Genomic DNA, 13,626 nt, shown 5'->3' on the forward strand with positions numbered 1-13,626 from the left:
CGGTCCATATAATCTAATATGTTTTCTCCGGGTCGTTGAAATATCGTCCCTAATTCTCCTTTATATTCATTAAGAGATTTCCTTGGGCCGAATAGGTCCTTTAATTTATTTCCAAAATCGTTTAAGCTCCTTAATTCCGTATCTTCGATGGCGAGGAACGCGTGTCCACGGAGTTTATTGGTTAATAATTTTACTAATTGTGGTTCTTGGTACCTAGGAATCATATTTCGCGCGCGCTCGCAAGCTCTTAAAAATTGAAATACCGATGGTCGATAGCCGTCGAACACTGGCACCGATACGATCGCGTCTTTTACTTTAATTGATTGGGTAAATCCACTCGGCTGGGCCGTCACTTGTTGTGTCGTAGGCGACGATGCGGGTGTATTAGATTCTTGCTTTGCTTTGAGTTCATACACGCCGTTTTGTAGTTCAACGAGTTTTGTATTCATGTCGCGAAAATTCGCATCCCATGCTTTAAGTTTTTCCGATAACGTCAAGATTAAGTCTTCGTCTAATGATTCTAGCCCGGTCGCCATTATTTCTTAGGTATATAATTTATTGATAAATGTAACAACTTTAATCCTCTGTGGAGCGTATCCCACCGCTGCCACCAAAAAATATAATACTATCTAATGTTACGTTCCTGTTTGTTTGAATTGATTTTAAACCGTTGAATTCGCAAGATTTTTTTTTTTTTTTTTATTGTTTTAATTTTAATTAGTTTTTTTTGTGTTTGTTTTAATTTATTTTGTTTTGTTTAATTTAATTTAATTTAATTTAGTTCGATTTAGTTGAGTTTCGTCAGGAGGGGAAAATTTACACGATATAATTATATTTAAGATATTGAATCAAGGTTTTCGATTAAAATCTATTTCTAAGTTGAAAGTTTATTGTTACGTACTCGTTTAAAGTCAATTCAAACTTTTGATTTTAATTTAATCTGAAGGGAAAGATTTAAATTTAATTGGCTGTATAAGAAATATTTCTCACACGGTAGTTGCTGCCACCAGAAACAGTCTGAGGACTGTTTCGAATAGAAAAATTCCTTGTACTTATTTTCGAAATAATCTATTGATAAATTAATTACTTATGGATAGCGTTGACTAGTGTTAGGCTACTGATAAAATAATTTCCACGTTTTTCGGCTAACCTGCTATGTGCAGGGATACTCGCACGGGAGAGGATTAAAGTTGGATAAAAATAAGTATTCGATTTGTTCGCACGGAATTTATCTAAACTTCAGTATAGAATTATTTAAAATTATATATATATATATATATATATATATGTGTATGTATATATCTGTATGTAGGAATTATTTGAGAGTTCGGTTCAATTTCGTTGTATAGAATTTATTTAAATTTGAATATGGAATTATTCAAGTTGTTATATATATGTATATATATATATATATATATATATATATATATAGCGTTTTAGGGACGGTAAAACAAGAGTGTTCGCGTTAATGGATTGGTTAAGATTTTGAATTTTCTTCGTTTGATGCAAATTTTATCTTTACGTTTCCTTCTCCTCCTCTCTTAATTTCGCCAATGAATCTATCATTGAACTGGACCTTAGTTCATTTGTTAGAGTGATTTTTTTTTTACCGTTTCGATCTTCTTGCCTTCCGAATTGAGTGTTCACGAGAAAGAGATTTCAATGATCCTCTCTGTGTGGGGTTCGTGTGATTTCGCAAACCTTGCCCAAAGATGGGCAGTATTTTGCCAGCAGTGGGAGGAGGAATGCGAAGATCAATAGATGGTTCGATAGTCGAAACACCGTTATCCACAACCCAACACAGCGAATGATCCTTTGGTTAAGATTCAGAAGGGAATTATTCTATTTTATAATCGTATACAACGATGGCAAGAATGAAAATATCGGTCAATTAGATCTAATTTGATAGTCTTCTCTGCGTAAAACTCGTGTGATTTCGCAAGCCTTGCCCAAAGACGGGCAATGTTTTGCCAACAGTGGGAGGAGGAATGCGAAGATCAATGAGTGTTTCAGTAATTGAAGACACCGTTTTCACAAGCCTACGCAGCGAATGACCCTTTTGTTTATTCTCAAAATTGAAACGAAATTGAATGTATTAATTGATGATAAGTAAATCGGATTCGGTTCCTGGATGTGGCGAAGTTACTAGAGAAGAAGAAAATTTTATAAAATTGAGACTCTTACCTTGTTCCGTCAGGGGCCATCGGCTCGTAATAGTCGTCGGTGAAATTTTTTTTATTTGGTTTAATTATTCGACTCAGGTATAATTATTATTAGAACTTTAGTTTATTTATTTTTGATTAGAAATACACTCTGAATAAGCTTGCGGCTTATTTATTCGGATAAACGTCGCGGGTATAAATATATTTATTTATAAGGATGTTTTTAAATCTCGCCAATGAAATGAACACTTAGAAAGATTTCTAACTTAATTGTGACTTAAACTGAGCAATTAATAAGAGACCGTCGAGGTACAATGCGCGATAGACGACAATATATTTTATGGCGTAACGTAGAATTGACAATATAATAATAAGCCGAAACGTAACGTACAATTAACGACAAAATAATGGACTGAAACGTAACGTATAATTCGCGACAGAATAATGGACGATGTTCTGTGTTGCTGCGTTTATTTATAATAACATCCCCCACAGGGTGGCGGTCAACTGGTGGTTCGCTTCCGTGGGAATCGGGATGCTGCAGTTTGGGGTTCCCGAACTCGTACGTGAGAGAATGCAAATTCTGTAATCGTTGATGTCTCCTTTGCTTCGTTATCTTGTCTTTTAACTTCCAGATTCCCATCGCGGGTACGTGAGAAAATGCAAAAATCTGTATTTCGACTTAGTTCCCATCGGTTCTATTTTCTGCTGAGGTAGCGTCTAGGAGGCTTGGAGCTTTCCATGCTGGTCTAGTCTTTTCTCGAGAATTTTTATGTTAATACTGTGGGAATAATTTTTGTTCTTCGGCGCGTGGAAGGGCCGGTGGCTAGAGTCTCATTATTGTATCGACACTTGCTCCGGCAACACGCGCGATCCGCCACTCTCCTGCAATAAGGATTTCTTCTGATTTATCTTCCGTGAGTTTGGTTTTGAAGAATATTTCCATGTTATGGTTGCTTCCGGGATTTAATTTGATTTTCGATTTTTGCTGTTTTCGTGGTTTTGATCTCTTTTCCTATTTTGTTGTTTCAGTGCAAGAGAAAGTGGGATTCCGAAGAACCGTGTGTGATTCCGAACGATGTATTCAGCGCATGACGCGTTGGCAGTTCCATCCTGAAGTTTCTTGATTTCGATTTTGCCGCTTTGGATATACCCCGTTCATATGTTAGTTATATATATATATATATATATTTATTTATTTATACATTTTAAATATATTTGTTTAGTTTTATATTTTCTTTTTACTCGATTATATATATATATATTTTTTTATACAAAGTAATTTTCGCATAATAAAATTGTTAACAATGTGTTTTATGATTCATTTCTCGCGGCTGATTTCCACCAATCCCCGGCCTTCCTGTCCCGTGTCTTTATTTATTGCTACCTCGGCTCGACGTTCCATTTTGTATTAAATATTTATTTTCGCTGTTCTTTCCTTTTCCTTTTCTTTTCTTTTTTTTATCGAAAGTATAATTTTATTATTATTATTTTTTGTAACACGTACGAATCAGTCCACGCATGTTTCAAAATGGCCGCCCGCGAATGTCCCTCGCATACAGTGACTTCTATTGATCTCGGATCTATTTATCGATTATGTGTAAATCTTGTTTCGGCGTTTTGACGTATAGTTGAATTGAGAAATATTGTATTTTGTATTTATCTAATGTGTATAATTATTGCGTGTGTTCCGACATGCGCGTATAAATCTAACATGGCTGCTCGCAAATGTCATCAGTGAGGTTACAGTGGCGGGTTTTTAGTTTTATCGAACTGATTTTTCTGTGTGTCGCTCGTTTTCCCTTATTCTACCGCAATTAGACTATATATTTATTGTTATTATTATTGTTAAAATGACAATAGTATTGTTCATGTGAATATATATATATATATATTTATATTGTGTGTCATTTTAATGTGACTAATGTTTTGTAATTTTTTTCGATAGTGTTATTTATTGTGCTAAGTAGTTTATTTTATAGTGTTCAATAATATAAAACACACACACAAACGTATATATATATATATATATATGCATATACATGTTTCTTGTAGTGGTGTAGTTTCATACGAAGTGAAATGTTAATTGTTTATTTTATGTTTACTAGATTGTTAATTTTGATTTAGTAGAATAGAACACGCATACACACACACGCATATAAGTATATATGTATATATTTCTGATAGTGTGACTTTCTTATATAAATTCTTTAATTGTGTATTTGAGGTTATATGTCAATTATTTGTTTTCATATATACATATATGTTTTGTAATGTGACAACGTAGTATTGAGAGTTTTATTTCTATCGTTTACCAGATTATTATGTGTTCGATATGGTTTACATATTTATGCTGTACGCAATTCTCCCAGTCGAGGCGGTGTTAATTATTTTTAATCGCTTGATTTGCTAACAAGTAGTTAGTTAGTTTCAATAGTGCTATGTGTATGTTCTATATCTTTTATATTCATTTAGATTATTAATAGCTTGGTTTAAAATCTAGATTTTATATATATATATAGACATGCATGTTTCGTAGTATAGTTTTCATATGTAATTCTTTACTAGAATGATCACGAGTTTTGATTATGTATTTTAGTGACTAATGTTTTGTAATTTTTTCGACAGTGTTATTTATTGTGCTAAGTAGTTTATTTTATAGTGTTCAATAATATAAAACACACACAAACGTATATATATATATATATATATATATATATATATATATATATATATATATATATGCATATACATGTTTCTTGTAGTGGTGTAGTTTCATACGAAGTGAAATGTTAATTGTTTATTTTATGTTTACTAGATTGTTAATTTTGATTTAGTAGAATAGAACACGCATACACACATATAAGTATATATGTATATATTTCTGATAGTGTGACTTTTCATATAAATTCTTTAATTGTGTATTTGAGGTTATATGTCAATTATTTGTTTTCATATATACATATATGTTTTGTAATGTGACAACGTAGTATTGAGAGTTTTATTTCTATCGTTTACCAGATTATTATGTGTTTGATATGGTTTACATATTTATGCTGTACGCAATTCTCCCAGTCGAGGCGGTGTTAATTATTTTTGAACATTTTAGCCTGTCGATAGGTTGTTACTTAGTCCCTAGTGTTGCGTTGTGTGTTCTATTTCTTTTATATTCATTTAGATTATTAGTAGTAGTTTGGTTTAGAGTGTAGATTATATATTTATATATTTATATATATAGACATGCATGTTACGTAATGTAGTTCTCATTTATAATTATTTTACCCGAATGTTGGCTAGTTTTAAGTATGTATCTTAAATTAATAATTTTAATTTAATAATGTAGAGTGCGCACACATATATATATATTTCTGACGATGTAACCTCTATTTCTTTAATAATGCAATATTGTATGTTTCATGTATTCGTTAGACTATAAGTTCATTGATTTTATATACTCATATATTTATAGTTTGGTAATGTTGGATTTGTATTATTAGTATAGTATTGGAAGTATTGTTTCTAATATTTTCTGGGTTATTACATGTTTGGCATATATGTTTATATTTATATGTAACTCTCCAAGTTGTTGCTGCGTTGATTGAATAAAATATATTTATATACACATATATTCCTGGTGTTTCAATTATTTCCTTTTGTAGTTATTCTTATTTCTTGATTTACTCGTTTGGTTCGCGACTCGTTTAATTCATTAATTAATTTTATTTACTGATTTAAATTCTATCTTTTGTATTTTACATATTCCGTCTTCGTTGATTGATTGTAGTATATCTTCTTGTTGCTCCTTTTCCTTTATTTTGCAAATTTGTCATATATAATCCTTCTTATTCTTGATTTATTTGATTGGTTCGTATCTAGTCCAGTTTATTAATTGATTTTATTTACTTTATTTTATACTGATAGTTGGATTTATTTGTCGCCCTCATTTGTTAATTTTTTATTTTGTTTCGTAGTAGCGTGTGTTCCTTGGTGTATTCAAATTTTTCTCGCGCTGATTTGCGTATAGTAATTTTGTATCTTCGTTACGGCACGTGCGGAGCGCGGGACGTGACACCCTACAGCTAGAAAATCGCTTTGATTTCGTCGATTTTGACTAGAACTAGCCGTCATTTCCTTCCCGTTTGAGATATTTCGACGTTTAAGCGCTCTTTTCACTCCTTTTTACGTGTAGAATGCAATGCACAACAGCTTAAACGTCGAAACAAGCCCAACAGCTCGCAAATCTCTTTGATTTCGTCGATTTTGACTAAAACTATCCGTCATTTCCTTCCCGTTTGAGATATTTCGACGTTTAAGCGCTCTTTTCACACCTGTTTACGTGCAGAATGCAATGCACAACAGTTTAAACGTCGAAACAAGCCCTACAGCTAGAAAATCGCTTTGATTTCGTCGATTTTGACTAAAACTAGCCGTCATTTCCTTCCCGTTTGAGATATTTCGACGTTTAAGCGCTCTTTTCACTCCTTTTTACGTGCGGAATGTAATGCACAACAGTTTAAACGTCGAAACAAGCCCTAAAGCTAGCAAATCGCTTTGATTTCGTCGATTTTGACTGAAACTAGCCGTCATTTCCTTCCCGTTTGAGATATTTCGTCGTTTAAGCGCTCTTTTCACTCCTTTTTACGTGCAGAATGCAATGCACAACAGTTTAAACATCGAAACAAGCCCAACAGCTCGCAAATCTCTTTGATTTCGTCGGTTTTGACTAAAACTAGCCGTCATTTCCTTCCCGTTTGAGATATTTCGACGTTTAAGCGCTCTTTTCACTCCTTTTTACGTGCAGAATGCAATGCACAACAGTTTAAACGTCGAAACAAGCCCTACAGCTAGAAAATCGCTTTGATTTCGTCGATTTTGACTAAAACTAGCCGTCATTTCCTTCCCGTTTGAGATATTTCGACGTTTAAGCGCTCTTTTCACTCCTTTTTACGTGCAGAATGCAATGCACAACAGTTTAAACGTCGAAACAAGCCCTACAGCTAGAAAATCGCTTTGATTTCGTCGATTTTGAAGAAAACTAGCCGTCATTTCCTTCCCGTTTGAGATATTTCGACGTTTAAGCGCTCTTTTCACTCCTTTTTACGTGTAGAATGCAATGCACAACAGTTTAAACGTCGAAACAATCCCTACAGCTAGAAAATCGCTTTGATTTCGTCGATTTTGACTAAAACTAGCCGTCATTTCCTTCCCGTTTGAGATATTTCGACGTTTAAGCGCTCTTTTCACTCCTTTTTACGTGCAGAATGCAATGCACAACAGTTTAAACGTCGAAACAAGCCCTACAGCTAGAAAATCGCTTTGATTTCGTCGATTTTGACTAAAACTAGCCGTCATTTCCATCCCGTTTGAGATATTTCGACGTTTAAGCGCTCTTTTCACTCCTTTTTACGTGCAGAATGCAATCCACAACAGTTTAAACGTCGAAACAAGCCCAACAGCTCGCAAATCTCTTTGATTTCGTCGATTTTGACTACAACTAGCCGTCATTTCCTTCCCGTTTGAGATATTTCGACGTTTAAGCGCTCTTTTCACTCCTGTTTACGTGCAGAATGCAATGCACAACAGTTTAAACGTCGAAACAAGCCCTACAGCTAGAAAATCGTTTTGATTTCGTCGATTTTGACTAAAACTAGCCGTCATTTCCTTCCCGTTTGAGATATTTCGACGTTTAAGCGCTCTTTTCACTCCTTTTTACGTGTAGAATGCAATGCACAGCAGCTTAAACGTCGAAACAAGCCCAACAGCTCGCAAATCTCTTTGATTTCGTCGATTTTGACTAAAACTAGCCGTCATTTCCTTCCCGTTTGAGATATTTCGACGTTTAAGCGCTCTTTTCACTCCTTTTTACGTGCAGAATGCAACGCACAACAGTTTAAACGTCGAAACAAGCCCTACAGCTAGAAAATCGCTTTGATTTCGTCGATTTTGACTAAAACTAGCCGTCATTTCCTTCCCGTTTGAGATATTTCGACGTTTAAGCGCTCTTTTCACTCCTTTTTACGTGCGGAATGTAATGCACAACAGTTTAAACGTCGAAACAAGCCCAACAGCTCGCAAATCTCTTTGATTTCGTCGATTTTGAAGAAAACTAGCCGTCATTTCCTTCCCGTTTGAGATATTTCGACGTTTAAGCGCTCTTTTCACTCCTTTTTACGTGTAGAATGCAATGCACAACAGTTTAAACGTCGAAACAATCCCCACAGCTAGAAAATCGCTTTGATTTCGTCGATTTTGACTACAACTAGCCGTCATTTCCTTCACGTTTGAGATATTTCGACGTTTAAGCGCTCTTTTCACACCTGTTTACGTGCAGAATGCAATGCACAACAGTTTAAACGTCGAAACAAGCCCTACAGCTAGAAAATCGCTTTGCTTTCGTCGATTTTGACTAAAACTAGCCGTCATTTCCTTCCCGTTTGAGATACTTCGACGTTTAAGCGCTCTCTTCACTCCATTTTACGTGCAGAATGCAATGCACAACAGTTTAAACGTCGAAACAAGCCCAACAGCTCGCAAATCTCTTTGATTTCGTCGATTTTGAAGAAAACTAGCCGTTATTTCCTTCCCGTTTGAGATATTTCGACGTTTAAGCGCTCTTTTCACTCCTTTTTACGTGCAGAATGCAATGCACAAAAGTTTAAACGTCGAAACAAGCCCAACAGCTCGCAAATCTCTTTGATTTCGTCGATTTTGACTAAAACTGGCCGTCATTTCCTTCCCGTTTGAGATATTTCGACGTTTAAGCGCTCTTTTCACTCCTTTTTACGTGCAGAATGCAATGCACAACAGTTTAAACGTGGAAACAAGCCCAACAGCTCGCAAATCTCTTTGATTTCGTCGATTTTGACTACAACTTGCCGTCATTTCCTGCACGTTTGAGATATTTCGACGTTTAAGCGCTCTTTTCACTCCTGTTTACGTGCAGAATGCAATGCACAACAGTTTAAACGTCGAAACAAGCCCTACAGCTAGAAAATCGCTTTGATTTCGTCGATTTTGACTAAAACTAGCCGTCATTTCCTTCCCGTTTGAGATACTTCGACGTTTAAGCGCTCTTTTCACTCCTTTTTCGTGCAGAATGCAATGCACAACAGTTTAAACGTCGAAACAAGCTCTACAGCTAGAAAATCGCTTTGATTTCGTCGATTTTGACTAAAACTAGCCGTCATTTCCTTCCCGTTTGAGATATTTCGACGTTTAAGCGCTCTTTTCACTCCTTTTTACGTGCGGAATGTAATGCACAACAGTTTAAACGTCGAAACAAGCCCAACAGCTCGCAAATCTCTTTGATTTCGTCGATTTTGAAGAAAACTAGCCGTCATTTCCTTCCCGTTTGAGATATTTCGACGTTTAAGGGCTCTTTTCACTCCTTTTTACGTGTAGAATGCAATGCACAACAGTTTAAACGTCGAAACAATCCCTACAGCTAGAAAATCGCTTTGATTTCGTCGATTTTGACTACAACTAGCCGTCATTTCCTTCACGTTTGAGATATTTCGACGTTTAAGCGCTCTTTTCACTCCTGTTTACGTGCAGAATGCAATGCACAACAGTTTAAACGTCGAAACAAGCCCTACAGCTAGAAAATCGCTTTGCTTTCGTCGATTTTGAATAAAACTATCCGTCATTTCCTTCCCGTTTGAGATACTTCGACGTTTAAGCGCTCTCTTCACTCCATTTTACGTGCAGAATGCAATGCACAACAGTTTAAACGTCGAAACAAGCCCAACAGCTCGCAAATCTCTTTGATTTCGTCGATTTTGAAGAAAACTAGCCGTTATTTCCTTCCCGTTTGAGGTATTTCGACGTTTAAGCGCTCTTTTCACTCCTTTTTACGTGCAGAATGCAATGCACAAAAGTTTAAACGTCGAAACAAGCCCAACAGCTCGCAAATCTCTTTGATTTCGTCGATTTTGACTAAAACTGGCCGTCATTTCCTTCCCGTTTGAGATATTTCGACGTTTAAGCGCTCTTTTCACTCCTTTTTACGTGCAGAATGCAATGCACAACAGTTTAAACGTGGAAACAAGCCCAACAGCTCGCAAATCTCTTTGATTTCGTCGATTTTGACTACAACTTGCCGTCATTTCCTGCACGTTTGAGATATTTCGACGTTTAAGCGCTCTTTTCACTCCTGTTTACGTGCAGAATGCAATGCACAACAGTTTAAACGTCGAAACAAGCCCTACAGCTAGAAAATCGCTTTGATTTCGTCGATTTTGACTAAAACTAGCCGTCATTTCCTTCCCGTTTGAGATACTTCGACGTTTAAGCGCTCTTTTCACTCCTTTTTCGTGCAGAATGCAATGCACAACAGTTTAAACGTCGAAACAAGCCCTACAGCTAGAAAATCGCTTTGATTTCGTCGATTTTGACTAAAACTAGCCGTCATTTGCTTCCCGTTTGAGATATTTCGACGTTTAAGCGCTCTCTTCACTCCATTTTACGTGCAGAATGCAATGCACAACAGTTTAAACGGCGAAACAAGCCCAACAGCTCGCAAATCTCTTTGATTTCGTCGATTTTGAAGAAAACGAGCCGTCATTTCCTTCCCGTTTGAGATATTTCGACGTCTAAGCGCTCTTTTCACTCCTTTTTACGTGCAGAATGCAATGCACAACAGTTTAAACGTCGAAACAAGCCCAACAGCTCGCAAATCTCTTTGATTTCGTCGATTTTGACTACAACTAGCCGTCATTTCCTGCACGTTTGAGATATTTCGACGTTTAAGCGCTCTTTTCACTCCATTTTACGTGCAGAATGCAATGCACAACAGTTTAAACGTCGAAAGAAGCCCAACAGCTCGCAAATCTCTTTGATTTCGTCGATTTTGAAGAAAACTAGCCGTCATTTCCTTCCCGTTTGAGATATTTCGACGTTTAAGCGCTCTTTTCACTCCTTTTTACGTGCAGAATGCAATGCACAACAGTTTAAACGTCGAAACAAGCCCAACAGCTCGCAAATCTCTTTGATTTCGTCGATTTTGACAACAACTAGCCGTCATTTCCTTCCCGTTTGAGATATTTCGACGTTTAAGCGCTCTTTTCACTCCTGTTTACGTGCAGAATGCAATGCACAACAGTTTAAACGTCGAAACAAGCCCTACAGCTAGAAAATCGCTTTGATTTCGTCGATTTTGACTAAAACTAGCCGTCATTTCCTTCCCGTTTGAGATATTTCGACGCTTAAGCGTTCTTTTCACTCCTTTTTACGTGCGGAATGTAATGCACAACAGTTTAAACGTCGAAACAAGCCCAACAGCTCGCAAATCTCTTTGATTTCGTCGATTTTGACTACAACTAGCCGTCATTTCCTGCACGTTTGAGATATTTCGACGTTTAAGCGCTCTTTTCACTCCTTTTTCGTGCAGAATGCAATGCACAACAGTTTAAACGTCGAAACAAGCCCTACAGCTAGAAAATCGCTTTGATTTCGTCGATTTTGACTAAAACTAGCCGTCATTTGCTTCCCGTTTGAGATATTTCGACGTTTAAGCGCTCTCTTCACTCCATTTTACGTGCAGAATGCAATGCACAACAGTTTAAACGGCGAAACAAGCCCAACAGCTCGCAAATCTCTTTGATTTCGTCGATTTTGAAGAAAACGAGCCGTCATTTCCTTCCCGTTTGAGATATTTCGACGTCTAAGCGCTCTTTTCACTCCTTTTTACGTGCAGAATGCAATGCACAACAGTTTAAACGTCGAAACAAGCCCAACAGCTCGCAAATCTCTTTGATTTCGTCGATTTTGACTACAACTAGCCGTCATTTCCTGCACGTTTGAGATATTTCGACGTTTAAGCGCTCTTTTCACTCCTGTTTACGTGCAGAATGCAATGCACAACAGCTTAAAGGTCGAAACAAGCCCTACAGCTAGAAAATCGCTTTGATTTCGTCGATTTTGACTAAAACTAGCCGTCATTTCCTTCCCGTTTGAGATATTTCGACGTTTAAGCGCTCTTTTCACTGCTGTTTACGTGCAGAATGCAATGCACAACAGTTTAAACGTCGAAACAAGCCCTACAGCTAGAAAATCGCTTTGATTTCGTCGATTTTGACTAAAACTAGCCGTCATTTCCTTCCCGTTTGAGATATTTCGACGTTTAAGCGCTCTCTTCACTCCATTTTACGTGCAGAATGCAATGCACAACAGTTTAAACGTCGAAAGAAGCCCAACAGCTCGCAAATCTCTTTGATTTCGTCGATTTTGAAGAAAACTAGCCGTCATTTCCTTCCCGTTTGAGATATTTCGACGTTTAAGCGCTCTTTTCACTCCTTTTTACGTGCAGAATGCAATGCACAACAGTTTAAACGTCGAAACAAGCCCAACAGCTCGCAAATCTCTTTGATTTCGTCGATTTTGACAACAACTAGCCGTCATTTCCTTCCCGTTTGAGATATTTCGACGTTTAAGCGCTCTTTTCACTCCTGTTTACGTGCAGAATGCAATGCACAACAGTTTAAACGTCGAAACAAGCCCTACAGCTAGAAAATCGCTTTGATTTCGTCGATTTTGACTAAAACTAGCCGTCATTTCCTTCCCGTTTGAGATATTTCGACGCTTAAGCGTTCTTTTCACTCCTTTTTACGTGCGGAATGTAATGCACAACAGTTTAAACGTCGAAACAAGCCCAACAGCTCGCGAATCTCTTTGATTTCGTCGATTTTGAAGAAAACTAGCCGTCATTTCCTTCCCGTTTGAGATATTTCGACGTTTAAGCGCTCTTTTCACTCCTTTTTACGTGTAGAATGCAATGCACAACAGTGTAAACGTCGAAACAATCCCTACAGCTAGAAAATCGCTTTGATTTCGTCGATTTTGAAGAAAACTAGCCGTCATTTCCTTCCCGTTTGAGATATTTCGACGTTTAAGCGCTCTTTTCACTCCTTTTTACGTGCAGAATGCAATGCACAACAGTTTAAACGTCCAAACAAGCCCAACAGCTCGCAAATCTCTTTGATTTCGTCGATTTTGACTACAACTAGCCGTCATTTCCTTCACGTTTGAGATATTTCGACGTTTAAGCGCTCTTTTCACTCCTGTTTACGTGCAGAATGCAATGCACAACAGTTTAAACGTCGACACAAGCCCTACAGCTAGAAAATCGCTTTGCTTTCTTCGATTTTGACTAAAACTAGCCGTCATTTCCTTCCCGTTTGAGATACTTCGACGTTTAAGAGCTCTCTTCACTCCATTTTACGTGCAGAATGCAATGCACAACAGTTTAAACGTCGAAACAAGCCCTACAGCTAGAAAATCGCTTTGATTTCGTCGATTTTGAAGAAAACTAGCCGTCATTTCCTTCCCGTTTGAGATATTTCGACGTTTAAGCGCTCTTTTCACTCCTTTTTACGTGCAGAATGCAATGCACAACAGTTTAAACGTCGAAACAAGCCCAACAGCTCGCAAATCTCTTTGATTTCGTCGATTTTGACTAAAACTAGCC

This window comes from Bombus flavifrons, chromosome 17 (genome assembly GCF_040668555.2).
Source record: "Bombus flavifrons isolate JBK064 chromosome 17, iyBomFlav1_principal, whole genome shotgun sequence".
Lineage (NCBI taxonomy): Eukaryota > Metazoa > Arthropoda > Insecta > Hymenoptera > Apidae > Bombus > Bombus flavifrons.